The sequence below is a fragment of the Loxodonta africana genome, chromosome 1 (assembly GCF_030014295.1).
Source record: "Loxodonta africana isolate mLoxAfr1 chromosome 1, mLoxAfr1.hap2, whole genome shotgun sequence".
In the NCBI taxonomy this organism is placed as follows: Eukaryota; Metazoa; Chordata; class Mammalia; order Proboscidea; family Elephantidae; genus Loxodonta; species Loxodonta africana.
The window spans coordinates 104420463-104436589 of NC_087342.1; the positions used below are offsets into that span (position 1 = coordinate 104420463).

At 53.0% G+C, this 16127-nt stretch overlaps 1 protein-coding gene across 1 annotated transcript in view; it reads right to left on the reverse strand.

The window, feature by feature from the left end:
• The window catches only part of TFEB (transcription factor EB), a 52493-nt gene extending 49346 nt beyond the window's left edge, over positions 1 to 3147 (reverse strand). The window contains 1 exon segment of the mRNA XM_064285828.1: positions 3047 to 3147. The gene's annotated coding sequence lies outside the window, so the exon portion shown is untranslated.
• Between the last annotated feature and the right edge of the window lie 12980 nt (positions 3148 to 16127).

Consider the following 16127-nt stretch of genomic DNA (forward strand, 5'->3'; position numbering starts at 1 on the left):
CCTCCAGACCTCCACCCAGCTATTCACTCCAGGCATTATCTCTTCTCACTAACCCCACCCATCACCCCGGAAACCCTTGTTGACCACCCCCCACCTCTGCTGACCCCCACAGCACCCGTTGGCCCACAGATTCACCAGCTACCTTGCTAGGAATTGGAACCTGACTCTCCAGCCAGAGCGTCATGTTTGCCAAGGACATACATGCTGAACCCCGGTATACAGTGCTGGGCCTTACACACAGTAGGTGCTCCATAAACACTGTTTGTTGTTGTAAGCTGCTAGCTGCTATCAAGTTGGCCCCTGGCTCATGGAGACCCAGGGCACTACAGAATTGGATGGAAGTAGATTGCCAGGCCCTTCTTCCTAGTCTGTCTTAGTCTGAAAGCTTCACTGATACCTGTTCAGCATCATAGCAACACATGAGCTTCCACTGACAGACGGGTGTCAGCTGAACATGAGGTGCACTGACCAGGAATCAAACGTGGGTCTCCCGCATGGGAGGTAAGGATTCTACCACTGAGCCAACTTCAAATACTGCATCTACTACCACACTACCCACGGCTGTCGAGTCAATTCCGACTATAGCGGGCCTAAAGGACAGAGTAGAACAGCCCCACAGGGTTTCCAAGGAACGCCTGGTGGCTTCAAACTGCCGACATTTTGGTTAGCAGCCGAACTCTTAACCACTATACCACTAGGGTTTGGGAGATAATCTGTGAGGCAGCAACCTCCAAATATTTTTGACCACAACTCAAAGAAATATATTCTACATTTCAACCCAGTAAACACACACGTGTGCACACAGTAAGCACACACACGAAACCAAATAAAAATTTTAAAAACTTATACAAAGCAGCAATCTCTGTCCTATAGGGTCACTAGGAGTCGGAATTGACTCGACGGCACTGGGTTTGGTTTGGGTTTTTGTTTTCATGATACACTTGGATGCTTTGTATTCTATTCTTTTTTATTTAAAAAAAAAAATGTTCATTGAGACTCACTAAATTGATTTCACGGCCTGATTAGGGTCCAATTAGTGACCCTGACCCACAGTCTGAAAAACATCCCTCCAAGGATATCTGTACAGCCAGCTCCCTGCCTGGTCAGCTCCCTCTCATGACCCTCTACAACCTCAGGTACCTAAGAAAAGCATCCACTTGCTGGGCACTTACCACCGGCCAGGCCTGTGCTAAGCATTTTGCTATGCTATCTCATTTCATCCTCACCATCACCCTGGAGGCAGGGACTGTTAATATCCTCATTTTACAGGTGAGGAAACTGAGGTTCAAGGTCACACAGTAAATGGCTCAGACAAAATTCAATCCCAGGTCTGTCTGAATCTGGAACCATATTTATCACCACTGCACCATACTGCCCACCGGTGAGTGGTCTTCAGTTCCTTTCTTAAATATACTGTCGGGAAGCTCACCTCCCAAGGACGTTCACTCCAACTGCAACTACTGAAAAGGCCTATACTTCCTTAATTCCTTATACAGTGAAACCTGTGAGAGCCGGAACTTGACAGGACTGCCTTGTTTTTCTGGGTCTTGCAAGTTTTCTGCCTTTGACAGAGTGCAGTCCTACCACTTTTCTATCGCTCTCCATTAATGGAAAATATTTGAGTTTTCCTTCTCTGACAGGTTTCCACCTTATACAGGTTCCGGCCCTCAGAGGTTTTACTGTATTTGTTGATTATGTGATTGGAGATGAGAGAGAGAGAAGACAGGGCTCTGGGGCCAGAATGCACAAGCAGCAAGGCCAGCCATCACACCCCTCAGGGCAAACCCTGCTCCCTCCTCCCTGCCTGCCCACCTCCAGCTGAACCCAGGGAAAGAGCTGGGGTGGGGGTAAGGCCTGCCCAAGGGTTAAGGTGGCCCATTCTGCCATTCCTCCTCACTGACATCAATGTCCTGGGACAACTCACTTGAAACCTCTGTGCCTCCATTTTCCCATCTGTGAAATGGGAATGCTAATAGTATCCACCTCAGATGGTGAGTGTGAGGGTTCAAGGAGCCGACACAGATAAAGCACTTCAGAGCACCTGCATGGGCGAAGGCCTAGTAAACGTGAGCTGTTATTACTATTCCCAGTTCCAACTGAAATCCCCATCACCAATAACAATCACTGTGAACCCTGGGCAGCTTTTTGCTGTTTGCACACAAACATACTCATGTGCAGGCAAGATGGTAGGCTGTACGGAACGCTTACTGGGTGCCATGCACCGTTCGGAGTGCTTGATAGGGATTAAGTCTTTTAATGCTTGTAATGAACCCATGAGGTGAACACTATAATTGTCATCCCTCTTTCACAGATAAGGAAAATGAAGGCACCAAGAGGGTAAGGACTTGCCAGGATCACATAGCTGGAAAGAGCCAGGGCAGGGATTCAAACCCAGGCAGACCCACAGAGTAGATGCCCTCACCCACTGGTGGACGTGGGTGAGTGCTAAGCACATCATGTCCTTATCTTCTCACCAGAACCTCCAAACAACCCTGTGAGGTGTGCACTGTCTTACAGGTGAGGAAACGGAGACCCAGAGTGCTTAGTTAAACTGCCTGGCTCATTAAGAGTGGGGCTGGCAGCCAGGTCTGTCTGACTCCTGATCTTACAAGCCCTCCACCATCTCATGCTCCTCTTGGAGCCTGGGTGGGGGCTCCCCTGAGCCACCTTCTTCCCTAGTCTCTCCCCACCTGCTCTCACCTTGTCCCTGGCTCATACTCCCCTTACCTCTCCTCAAAAGACATCTCCATGCCAGTGCAGCCAAAGGGCCTTGTCATCACTCTCCCACCTCCTTGAAGATGCAACGCATCACACACACACACACACACTATACACACACACCATACACACAAATGCACATACCCCATACACACATGGGTATACACAGACCACATACACCATGCACTCACATGCACAAGTACCATACAACGTGCATGCACGCACTCACACACAGCACACATATGCCATACACACTCCCCATACACACACACACACACACACACACACACACTATACATACCCCCCACAGGCACACAAGCCCTCCTACCTGGGAGAGGGCAGCCCCCTGGGAGGAGACCCCCTGGAACGCTCAGCTCCTCGGGGGGCGGAGTCCAGGGCAGCATCCCTGCCCCAGTGCCGGCCCCAGTTTCCTCATTTTCCCCCAAGGCTGTTTCTCACCCAGCCCCCTGCAGCCTCTGCCGGAGAGGAAGTTGCACAATCCCCTGGGAGCTGCAAATGTGGCCGAGGATTACTCATGACCGCACGCCCGGAAGGCCCCTCACACCCACAGCCTAACCAACTCGGACCAGCTCCCGGTTCCAATCTCACCAATACGGCACTCCAGCATCTACATGGTCCTCCATCTACCCAGATGGAGCCTCTCCACGCCCCCGCCACCCACACAGTCTGGCCCCAGAGGGCCCCAGGCCACAGTCCTCCTGTACCAAGACAAAGAGGCCCGGAACGGCAAGAATCCCACTAGGCCCAGTGTGGATGTAGACCTAGCCCTCACATCCTCCCAGCCCGACCTACAGACATGCATCCTCCTAGCCAGAAATCTCACGACTCACCACTTTCCTGACTAGCCGCACACCTGCCACCTCGGTCTTAGGCGTTCCCAGGGCCTCTGGACACCTAGTTCAGTCCAACTATGGCCAGCCATCTTGAAATGAACCTGAAATCAAGAATACCCCCACAAAGCTCTGGAGAGATCCAAGCCACCACACAGTCTGTCGCCTGTGGGAAACTGCTCTGGCTCCACATGGGATTTCAGAGGTTCCCCAGCCCCCAGAGTACTTCTCTAACAGCCTGTTAAAGAGACTTGACATTTCACTTAGCACTCCTTTCTGGTGGCTGAGGGAGTCCCCTCTTTGGTAGGTAAATACCCCCTGTCAAGAAAAAAGAGCACTCATTAAGCTGTTATCCGTCATCTACACCTCAGGGTGAATGGGTTTGCTCGGCTCTTTCCCTAGAGCAGGCTTCAGGAGGGGAGAGGGCAGTATAGGGAAGTTTAGGCAGGCCCTGGCCCCTGAGGAAGACAGGAGATGCCTCTGAGTGAGTGAGGAGAGTTCTAGAATGGGGAGGTCAGGGAGGCCCGGGGGGACTGGACCAGATTCTAGCCCAACCCTGGCCCTCCCTGGAATAGCAAGCTTTATTTATTTGCTTTTTAATTATTGTCCTTTAGATGAAGGTTTACAGAACAAACTGGCTTCTCATTAAACAGTTAGTACACATACTATTTTGTGACATTGATTACCAACCCCGTGACATGTCAATACTCTCCCCTTCTCCACCTTGAGTTCCCAATTACCAGCCTTCTTGTCTCCTCCTGCCTTCTAGTCCTTGCCCCTGGGCTGGTGTGCCCCTTTAGTCTCATTTTGTTTTATGGTCCTGTCTCATCTTTGGCTGAACTGTGAACCTCAGGAGTGATTTCATTACTGAGCTAAAAGGGTGTCCGGGGGCCATACTCTCAGGGTTTCTCCAGTCTCTGTTGGGATGGCAAACTTTAGAAGGATGCAAAAGGTGACTAGGAGGCTGGCTTGGGCCCCCACCTCTTGCTCTGCTGGGCCTACAGTGGGGCCTCAGATAAGGAGTATGATAAGCACCTCTTATCACCCCACACAGCCTTGGACTCCCACCCAGCTAAGGACAAAGTCAGAAATGGGTTTGCCTGGGCCCCGGGGTTCCCTGAAGAGCCCCTCATTTCTGCAGCCTTCATCAAAAGGCTGGGGCCTTCAGGGCAGCCCCAGCCCTCTGAGGCATGGAGAGCAGAGGCTCTCACGGATCACCTGACTCCCCGCTCAGTGGACTGGGAGCAGAGTCAGTGTTAGAAAGCCCTCCCTCCCCTGGAACACAACAGCCACAAGGGCCCTTTGCAGAGGCGCCTCCTCAAATGTCTGCACGTTCATCAGCCCCCCCATTCTTACAATAGCCCCATGGAGAGGAGGGGCAGTAATTCTTGCCACCCCTGCTTTTCACATGAGGAGAATGAGGACCGGAGTACGTAGGTGACTTCCCTAAGGCCACGCAGCAAGGTCATGGCAACTCTGCACTATAGACATTTGCAGCCAGATAATTCTTTATCGTGGAGGCTATCTTGTGCGTTGTAGGATGTTTAACAGCATCCTTTGCTCTACCCACTAGATGCCAGAAGCACTCCCCCCGTTGTGACAACCAGAAATGTCTCCAGACATTGTCAAATGCCCCCGGGGGCAAAATCTCCCCCAGTTGAGAACTACTCCCCTCAAGGCACCCAAAAGATGAGCACCTGCCAATTCTAAATTGAAGGGTATCTGCTGAGGGCTCTGGCCCTCAAGTCTCCCTCTCCTCCCCTCCAGATGTGCCAGGCAGGAGGGCCTGAAGGAGCTGGTGCCTACTCTGTGGGCTTGGAGCCTTCTCAGCAGAGGCTGCCCATTGGCAGGCACTGTCTCTAGGGGCTCTCCCACCCACAAGCTACCCACGGTCCCTCTGCCCACATTCAATAGTGCAGTCGTCTTTCAACTGTTTTGATTACACACTCCCATCAGTATAAAGGTTTGAGCACCTCTAATAGATGCTTATTTCCTAATAAATTGCTTACATATACCCATGCATAAAAATATATATAAAATAATATATTATGCATGTCAGCAAGCATACACAAAAGCAGATCTAGTAAAAAGATGAGAAGGATAATGCAAATTACAGCCATGATTAGATACCATTCCATAATCACCAGCATGGCAAGAATTAAACAGCCTAACAAATACCAAGTGTTGGCAACGATGTGGAGCAACAGGAACTCGTATGTGTCACTAGTGTGGAATTAACTGGTATAACCATTTACCAAAATATTTACTAAAGCTGTAACATGATATGCATACCCTGGGCTCTGGCGATTCTACTCCTGAGTACATATACTCTGGAAGAATTTATGCACCACTGCAGTAGGAAGCAGGACACCTGGTGGCACAGTGGTTAAGAGCTAAGGCTGCTAACCAAAAGGTCGACAGTTCAAATCCACTAGGCCCTCCTTGGAAACTCTGTGGGGCAGTTCTACTCTGCCCTGTAGGGTCTCTATGAGTCAGGATCGACTCAACAGCAGTTAGGGTTTAACAGGTAGCAGGAAGCACATACAAGGTTATACGTACAAGGATATTCTTACAGCATTGTTGGTAGCAGCCAAAGACAGAAAGTGACCCAAATGTCCATGGAATGGATTCAAATGTGGCATCATGTTCATGCAGTAGAATGCCATACCACAATGAAAATGAACATACAACAGCTACACGCAACAGCGTGGATGAAACTCACAAATACACTGTTAAGTGGGAAAACATGGCATAGAACAGGTTCAGTGTTGTTACAAACCAAATCTGCTGCCATCGAGTTGATTCCAACTCATAGCGACCCTATAGGACAGAGTAGAACTCCACCATAGGGTTTCCAATGAGCAACTGGTGGATTCGAACTGCCAACTTTTTGGTTAGCAGCCTGAGCTCCTAACCACTATGCCACCAGGGCTCCAGTGTTGTTCCACCTATATTAAATACAAAATCAGGCAAAATTAAGCTCTGTTGCTAAAGGATACAGAGATAAGTGTTTCCGCTATAAAGAAAAGCAAGGAACTGATTATCGTAAGTGGCTGGTGGGTGGCTCAGGGGCCACCAGCCCCCTCCCTCCCTTTCTGCAGCCTGAAGTCCTTCCACTCTGTCCAGGAAGGAAGCCTTCTGGGCCTGCAGAGCTGGCCCCAGGTGAGAGGACCTGGGAAGCATTAGAGCTGCCCTTTCCAGGGCCCAGATGATGGGAGCTAAACCCACGGCATCAAGGTCTCCATGCTGGCAGCAGGACCATTTGTAGCAACTCTCTCCAGCTGAAGGGCAGCGGAGTCATGCCTGTGTTCATTTGACGCGTTATCCTGCACCACCTTACATCACTCTGCTTTTCTCTGTCCTCTGTGTGTATTTAAGTGCCCTACCTAGCCTGGTACTCCTCAAGGAAGGAGCAGAGTTCTTACTCTCCCCACCCTGGGAGGCTGGCACAGTGCTAGGCACTTGGTGCTCCAGACATTCTTGTTGACCCAATGGAGCTCAAGGCCAGGGGGTATATATAAAGGCTCCTTCACCCTCTCTGTGCCTCAGTCCACTCTCTCAACAATGTGAGCAGCACCAACTGGCCTATAAGGCCCCCAGCTGTACAGCTCACAGTCAGCCCCACAGCAAAGCCAGAGCTGCACTGGCAGGGGCAGCTGAGAGCACCTGGCTAGAGCCCGGGCAGGGACAGGAGGCAGCAGGGGTGGACAGTATAGTGTGTCACCTCCTGGCCACTCCGAACCCCCAGGGACTGTAGGGGGCTGAGGCAGCTGCTGTCCCCAAACCAATTATAAACAAGGCAGAGGACAAGCTGTGACTTCCCTTGGCAAACAGGAGAAAACAAACCAGGGCCCCAAACCACAGACTCACTGGTAGAACTGGTGGTGGGAGGGAGTGCTAGACACCAGGGGTGCTGGCAAGCTTTTTGCGAGTAGGGGCAGACTGTGAGCCCCAAGCCAGAGAGAGGTTGGGCTTGGGTTACTGGGAGAGAGTATAAGGAAGGGTCAGGGCAGGGCCAGAGGGCTCAGGACCTTGCCAGCTGTGTGCCAGGTCCCTGGGTATTAGATGGGGAAGCACCTGCAGGGTAGAGACCATGGGTAAGCTTTTTTGTGTCCTCATTTCTGGGCACATTTTAGTGGTTCGATTCACATTCATTCATTCCACAAAGATTTATCGAGCATCCATTATATATCAGGCACTCTTCTAAGCCCTGTGAGGCAACGATAGTTCAGTGGTAGAATCCTTGCCTTCCATACAGGAGATCCAGGTTCAATTCCTGGCCAGTGCACGTCATGAGCAGCCACCACTCATCTGTCCATGGAGGCTGGCATGTTGCTATGATGCTGAACAGGTTTCAGCAGAGCTTCCAGACTAAGAAAGACTAGGAAGAAAGGCCTGGCAATCTACATCTGAAAATCAGCTGATGAAAACCCTATGGGTCACAACAGCTGAATCCACAGCCTATCAAGAGGATGGCGCAGGACTGGGCAGCGCTTTGTTCTGCTGTGCATGGGATCACCATGAGTCGGGGGCTGACTTGAGGGCAGCTAACAACTTCTAGGCGCTTGGGATACAGCATGGAACAAAACAGACAAAACCCCTGCCCTCTGCGTGCCACTGCTCAAGCCTTACATTCATTTGTTGATGGATTGGCTTGGACTCCATGCTCACCCTCTCCCTGTTCTGCAGGGTGGAGATCACCCACCGTCTCTTCTCACCTCCCACCAGCTTCACCTCAACTCCTCCAGCTTCCAACCCACCACCTCAGGCCGCAGCCTGAGGCTCCCCAGCTATCTGCTGCCCTGGAAGCTCCGGGCTGCTGAGAAGATGATGGAAACGACCCCGACCTCCAAGGATGAGCTTCCACTGTCCCCCAAACATCTCCAGTCTGGGCACAAAAACAAGGGAACAGCCTCTTCTTGTGCCTGTTTCATCACTTTTATTAACAAGAAATGTGATTCAAACATTGATCAAGTCCTTGCCCCACACGTGGTCTGAAAGTAAAATAACAGAAGCCAGGGCCTCCTTAGACACCTCCCCGCCATCCCAACAATGCTGCTCTGCCCCAAGCACCGCTACAGAGCTCCAGCCCTGCCCTGTGTCCTGACGACTCTCAGGGCCCATGTTGTCTTTCTTTGCTCACCTCGCCCTGTCTTAAGCAGCAAATATTTCTTAAGAACTTGTCCTAGAGAAAGGAGACCTGGTGGTACAGTGGTTAAGTGCTCAGCTGCTAACCAAAAAGTTGGCAGTTCAAACCCACCAGCTGCTCCATGGAGAGAGATGTGGCAGTCTACTTCTGTAAAGATTTATAACCTTGGAAACCCTATGGTGCCGTTCTACCCTGACCTATAGGGTCACTATGAGTCAAAATAGACTTGATGGCAATGGGTTTGTCCCAGGGAAGGGACCAAGAACCCCAGGGCTGGACAGTGGTCACTAATGGGAAGGTAGAGGCCAGGTGGGGAGAGGGGAGGATTGACTGTACAGGGGACACCAAATGGTCTCAGAAGTGGTCGCTGCCCCTGAGACCTGGCTTCATAAAGGCCCAAAGCCATCAGAGATGGCTTTCCTAAGGGAAAGCAAAGTCCTGCCAGTATAGCTGTGAAGCAGCAAGCCCCTAACATGGTGGTCCTCAAAGTGTGGTCTGCGGGCCAGCAGCTCAGCACCGCCTGAGAACTTATCAGAAATGCAGACCCCACCCCAAAACCAAAAACCAAACCAGTTGCCTTCCAGTCGATTCTGACTCATAGCAACCCTATAGGAGAGAGTATAAGTGTCCCACAGGGTTTCCGAGGAGCACCTGGTGGATTCGAACTGCCAACCTTCTGGTCAGCAGTCAAGATCTTAACCACTGCACCACCAGGGCTCTGGCCCCACCCCACACCTGCTCATTCAGGAGCTTGGGGGTGGGGCCCAGTAATCCTCCAGGTGATCCTGATGCACGATCAAATCTGAGAACCACTGCACTAGAGAGAGGGGAACCCTAGCAGCGTAGTGGTTAAGAGCTACAGCTGCTAACCCAAAGGTTGGCAGTTCAAATCCACCAGGTGCTCCTTGGAAACCCTAGGGGACAGTTCTACTCTGTCCTGTAGGGTTGCTATGAATCGGAATCAACTCAACGGCAACGGGTTTGGTTTGGTTTTGGCACCAGAGAGAAGGAGCCCTGGTGGTGCAGTGGTTAAATGCCTGGCTGCTAACCGAAAGGTCTGCGGTTCAAACCTACCAGCCACTCAGCAGGAAAAAGATCCGGCAGTCAGCTTCCATAAAGATTACAGCCTTGGAAACCCTGCAAGGAGTTCTAATTTGCCCTACAGGGTCACTATGAGTCTGAATCAACTCGATGGCATTGGGTTTGGTTTTAGCCTGGGCGATGCAAGCAGTTAGTAATCGGTTAGCCTAAAGTCCGACAGTTAGAACCCGCCACACGGCAGCTCCTCTGACTCATGGCAGCCCCATGTGTTACTGAGTAGAACTGCTCCATAGGGTTTTCTTAGCTGTAACCTTTACAGAAGAAGCCCTGGTGGCACAGTGGCTAAGAGCTCAGCAGCTAAGCGAAAGGTCAGCAGTTCAAACCCACCAGCTGCTCCACAGGAGAAAACTGTGGCAATCTGCCTCTGTAAAGAGTACAGCCTTGGAAACTCTATGGGGCAGTTCTACTCTGCCCTGTAAGGTTACTATGAGTCGGAATTGACTCCATAGCAATGGGTTTGGTTTGAAATATTTATAGAAGCAGATGGCCAGGCGTTTTTTCAAAAGTGTCACTGGGTGGGTGGGTTCAAACCACCAACCTTTAGGTTAGTAGGCTAGAGCAAACCATTTATGCCACCAAGTACCTCCCATAAAGATTACAGCCAAGAAAACCCTATAGAACAGTTCTACTCAGTACTGCATGAGGTCGCCATGAGCCCAAATCAATTCAGTAGTAATGGGTTTGGTTTGGGTTGGCCCTAAAGAAAGGGCACTGGAATCATCTGGGCAATTTTTTTGTTTAATTTAATACTGGTGCTTGGGCCCTTCTCCTAGAGATTCAGATACAATGTTATTTTTTCACAAGCTCCCTAGATGATGATAATGCCCAATCCACTGCCGTTGAGTCGATTCTGACTCATAGCGACCCTAAAGGAAGGACAGAGTAGAACTGCCCCATAGAGTTTCCAAGGAGCACCTGGTGGATTCGAACTGCTGACCTCTTGGTTAGCAGCTGTAGCACTTATCCACTACACCACCAGGGTTTCCATGATAACATCCAGCGAGGGCTATAGTCAGATGGAACAGCCCCCTGGTCTCCTGGAAAGGTATGCCTTGATGGGGAATAGGATTTGGTTACTGCGAGGCCAGCAGGGGAAGGCTTGCCAGAGGGACCAGCATGAACATGGCTGGGAGGAGGGAATGTGTACCCTGGGTTTCTGGCCAGAGCCTGCTGGAATTCCTGGATTAATCCCCATGGCATCACATCTTACTCAGGGACCTCCGCTGTGTGGGTAAGAGCCAGCAAGCCGGCCAACCCCCAAGGAAGCTGGGCAGGGGGTGGGAGTGGCCAGACTTCATTTCTCCTCCTCCTATGCCCGCCCTTAAGAGTCAGAGAAGAAAACTGGTGATGTCCCCACCTGTTGCTTCTGCCTCTGGTGACCGCCCCCTGCTTTCACCCACCCCTGACACCCCCATGGCAAAGCACTTCCTGTGGGCACAATAAGTCCCTGCTCCTGCCCTATCGCTGGGATTTTATCTCTGCCCTCAGTGACATCCTGGCCAAGGGGATGGGTATCTCTGGGGCACAGTGCAGGAGAGGCAGGCAGCAGGAGGGTGGGGAGCTGCAGGCCAGGAATCCCAAGAGGCAGAGCAGAGGTGGTGGAGGTGCTGTGGACATGCCAATTCTCCTATGCCATCTTGTTAGATAAGGAGACCAGGCTGGTGTGGTGCAGCAGGGGGTGATGGGGGCTGTGGCCACTAGCCTGAGAAGGTATGACGTTTGAGGTATGACAATTAAAAAAGATATTAGACACACCAAGGAGGTCTGTTGCAGCCCACAGGTCTTTACTTCATAGAACTTTCTACGCTTCTATTTGCTCACTTGAAAACAAGAAGGAAAGGACCAGCCTCGCCAAGTTGTAAAGGTTAATTGTGATAACAGCTAACATTTTTTGAGCTTGGCACTATTGAAGTGCTGGGCTTATATGGATGGGACTTAGCTCTCACTAGGGCACTATTAGGTAGGTGCTACCAAAAACCCTGTGGATCACAACGGCCCAACCCCTGACCGATCATGAGGATGGCACAGGACCAGCCAGCATCTCATTCTGTTGTGCATGGGGTCACCATGAGTTGGGAGCCAACTCAACGGCAGCTACCATCGCCACCACCATAACCCTCACTTTGTAAGTGTGGTAACTGAGGCACACCGAAGTGAAGCAGCTTTCCCAATATCACACAGCAACTAAGTGGTAGAGCTGGGATTCCACGTCAGGCAGCCTGGTCCAAGGTCCAGAGGGAACTTGAGGCACAGTGCCTCATGGTGGCTGTGCCTATGTCTCAAGGAACATGGCCTAGTTGTTCCACCAGGGCTAACCAAAAAACCAAACCAAACCCCTTGCCACTGAGTCAATTCTGACTCATAGTGACCCTACAGGACAGAGTAGAACTGCCCCATATGGTTTCCAAGGAGCGCCTAGTGGATTCAAACTGCCAACCTTTTGGTTTGCAGCTGTAGCTCTTAACCACTACACCACCAGGGTTTCCTCTGCCAAGACTAGCCCTAGCCTTCAGCTAAAACTTAAGTCCGTGGACTTCATCAATCCCCCAGCCTCCCCCTACACCCATAAACCTGCCTGGTTGAAGCCTCTCCCATCCTGGTTTTTTTGCCATCAATTTGGAGGGGACACCATGGATGATCTAGGATCACAGATATGAAGACTGAGGTCCCCAGGGGACCTGCCTCAGCTACAAAGCCAGTGAGAGCAGAGTGGGGTCCCCGGACTCCCGGTCCAGCGCTCTGCTCATGACTTCCACTGCTATCCCCTTCTCTCCCACGATTCCCCACATCTGATCAGACAGGTCTACAGAGGGTGCACTGCTAAGCTAATGGATGTGATGTTCATGCCACAAAGCCAGGCACAGAGGCCATCAGGAAAGGGTGCTTCCTTCCCTTCCTGGGGCATCTGAGGTTTCCAAGGAGGCTCAGGAAGCCCTGTCTGAACCCATCTCTTCCCCTGGCCAGCCAGGGCAGGTTCTCACTGGGGGTCCTTTGATCATCCCATGTGTGTTGACAGCTCAGGAAAGAAACCAAGGAGATAGGTGTGGTCCTGGGGCAGGGAACTCAGCCAGTTCCCACCCTTGCACAGAGTGGGAGACTCTGGATGGGGAAAAGAGGGGTTCTTAGACCCCCTTCCCACCTTTTTAGAGGGAACTCCTAGGAAACCCGGAAGTGGTCTTTCTTAGGGATTGAGAACATGGACTTTGGAGTCAGTTGGACCTGGGTTGGAGTCCCAGTCCTGCCACCTTCAGGCTGCGTGACTTTAGGCAACTTGTTTAACTTCTCTGAATCAGTATAATGAAGTGGTTAGTATAACCAGTATAATGAAAACAATAAATCTTACCTCACTCTAAAGAGTAAACATGCAATAAATGTTGGCAACTACGGTTAGCAACTAAATTTTATTATAATATGGTTTTATTATAACAAAGAAAACAGGCAAATATTCTATTAATATTACATTGTGTTATGGATACACTTTCCTAGACACACATGGACACATTTCATGAATACGCATGTACCTAGATACCTGGAACCTTGTAACCACACACACAGACTCACCTTAACTACACAAACCCCACACCAGCACACAGAGCAACTCCTCTGCAGTTACTCATATGCTTGCCATGCACTGCTCACTACCCTTAATCTTCGCACCAACCCCATGAGGTGAGTGGGTTTTTATCTCCCTGTTCTCAAAGGAGGATACACACAGTACATGTATATACAATCTCTGCATCCTGGGATGCAGTCATTTCTGGCTGCTCTGGGAAGCCTGAACTCCTTCCCTCTGTATCTGAGGCCAATCCAATTTCCGCAGTAGCCCCCAGGGCTGCCCCAAGCAGGGCCCCAAGTGCAGACTGCCCTCCACCCCCAGGACAAAGGCCCAGCCTGATTTTCATGCCAGCTGCGGTCGGGAAACCCCTGCCTGCTGCCGCAGAAACCAAGTTGACTTTGAAAAGGAAGAGACAGAAGCCAGGAGGTGAGGGGGGCAGCCCAGCCACTCCCTGTCGGGGCAGGTGCTAAGTAACTCTATAAACTCTGGCTAATGATGCGATTACCGCAGTAAATATGGCCCCAGGAGGGATGGGGCCAGAAGCCAGACCCTCAAAAGGCAGCTAGGCTTCAGAGGTGGGAGTTCCTTCCCACCTACTTCCCAGCTTCCCAGAAATAGGCCAAGAGGGAGGCCTGACTAGCAGTAGGCAGAGCATCCCCATTTCACCAACCCAGGCCCCTAGATGGGCTCCTGCCTACCCTAGCACACCCCCTGCCCACAGGTGACTGTGACTCATCCAGCCATAGATGATCCATCAGAAGCTCGGCTGCCTCTCCCTGGAGTCAGTGCTAACCTGGAGAAATGTTCCCTGCTCCCCCACACCCCTACCCCTTCCATGGCACCAGGAACCAGGAGACTGGAGTTCCCGTTTGGCACCACCTCACAGAGCTGAGCTGAGTACAAAATAGTACTGCAGCTGTACCAGCAGGCCTTGTAAACTGTAAGCAATATTGGCTCCCCTAGGAAAAAGCAGAGCACTAATCACCCTGAAACAACTCCGCCCTCATCGATGCCCTCCGCTTCCCAAGCTCTCCCCAGGCTCAGCGGCCAGGAGGGAGGCAGAAAGAAGGGGGCCAAGCAAGTTGCTATTCGTCCGGGGCTGGAGAAACTGAGGCATGGAGTGGGAAAACCACACAAGGTGGCTACCAAGCTTGCTCCCAGGGCAGGGAGCCCTCCTCTTCCCCTGCCTCTTATGGCGGCCCTGCAGCTCCATTGCTAGCTTTCTCCTAATCAGACTGTGAGCTCCCTGAGGGCAGGGCCTGGGGCGGGGGGTGCCTTCCAGGCTGGGCACAGAGAAGGCCTCTGAAAAGTTCTGATCTGAGCCCAACCACATCTGGCTGCCCTCGAAGCCCCAGGCCCTGGGAAGAAAACAGAGACCAGCCCCCAGTCCCCAACTGCCCAAGTGCGGCCTGTGCAATCTCGGCCGGTGGGTGCAGGGGCATGAGCCCACATCCCGGAGCTGTCACCGGGGCCTGCACCGGCCTTGCCTCCTTCCCCGCTCCACTAAGCACCCTCTCACCCGGTTCGGGGTTGGGCGGCAGAGTGGTAATTACGTGACACTTCCCCCAGCGAGTTCTAAACCAAAGCACTGCGCTCAATCAAGCTTAGTCTAAAAACAGTCGCCGCTGAACCGTCCCCAGAACCAGAGGACGACGGTTGGGGCTGACGGGGTCTGGGAAGGGCGCCGGGGTGAGGGGGTGGCGGGGAATGGAGTCGAGGGCGAGCGCTGGGCAGAGCAGGCGCTCGCGCAGACGAGCCCCGCCCTGGGCGCCCTCCCTTCCTCCTCCGGGCGCGGGCCGGGAGCGCCAGGCGGCTGCGGCGCGAACCTGCTCGCGCAGCCCAGAGCAGCTCGGGGCAGCCGTGCGTGAAGCCAGAACCCCGGACCGGGAGGGGGTCGAAGGGCGGGGGCCTGGCTTGATTCTGCCCACTCCCTTCCAGGAGGCTGGCGCACTCGCTGCGGCCCGATGGCAGGTCGGGGTACTGGGCTGGGAGGGGTGGGGAATGAGGAGGCGCTGATTTCGGGGACGCGACAGCCTGGGGTTGGGCGGCGCGGACTCTGAGGAGAGGGGGAAGGGGGCGTGTTTTCCGGGATTCGGGACAGAGAGGGAGGCGGGGGAAATGACTGGGGTGGGGGCAGGTGGCTGGGAACTGCGGGGAAAGCAGAAAGAGGTACGCGCGGAGGGCGCGTTCGGGAGCTGGGTTCCATAGGGTCATGGAATAATGCGCGAGATAAAAAGGCTGCGCTCAGGGACACCAGGTGACTGGGGCATGGGCGCCTTCTCCGAGGGGGAGGAAGGGACAAGAAGGGAAGAAGGGATGGTACTTCCACCAGCCCCAACCCAGCCCCCGGGGCGTGGCGCCGCTGTGGCCCTCCCACTCCCCGGGACCATCCAAGCGGGGCCTGGCTGGGCCGGACTCAGCCCCCGCACACCGCTCCTGCCCTGACCCCCTCCCCCGCATCACCCGGCCAGGACGCGTCCGGTGGCTGGCGGAGGGGGGACGCAAGGCCCACGCATCCCTAAAACTTCTTACAAGTTCACCTCCATGCTTCCCGCCCCTCGACTCCCAGCTCCCGGGCCAGGAAGGCCCATGCCAGCCCCGGCCCCTCCCGCCCGGTTACATAAGGTCGCAAAGAAGCCGCCCCCTGCCCGGGCCTGAAGGGAGGGGCCGGAGGGGCTCCCGGGCTCAGCCTGCAGCGCCGTTCCTGCCACGCGCCGGGCGTCCCGAGCGGTACCGGCAGCGGGCGGGTGGT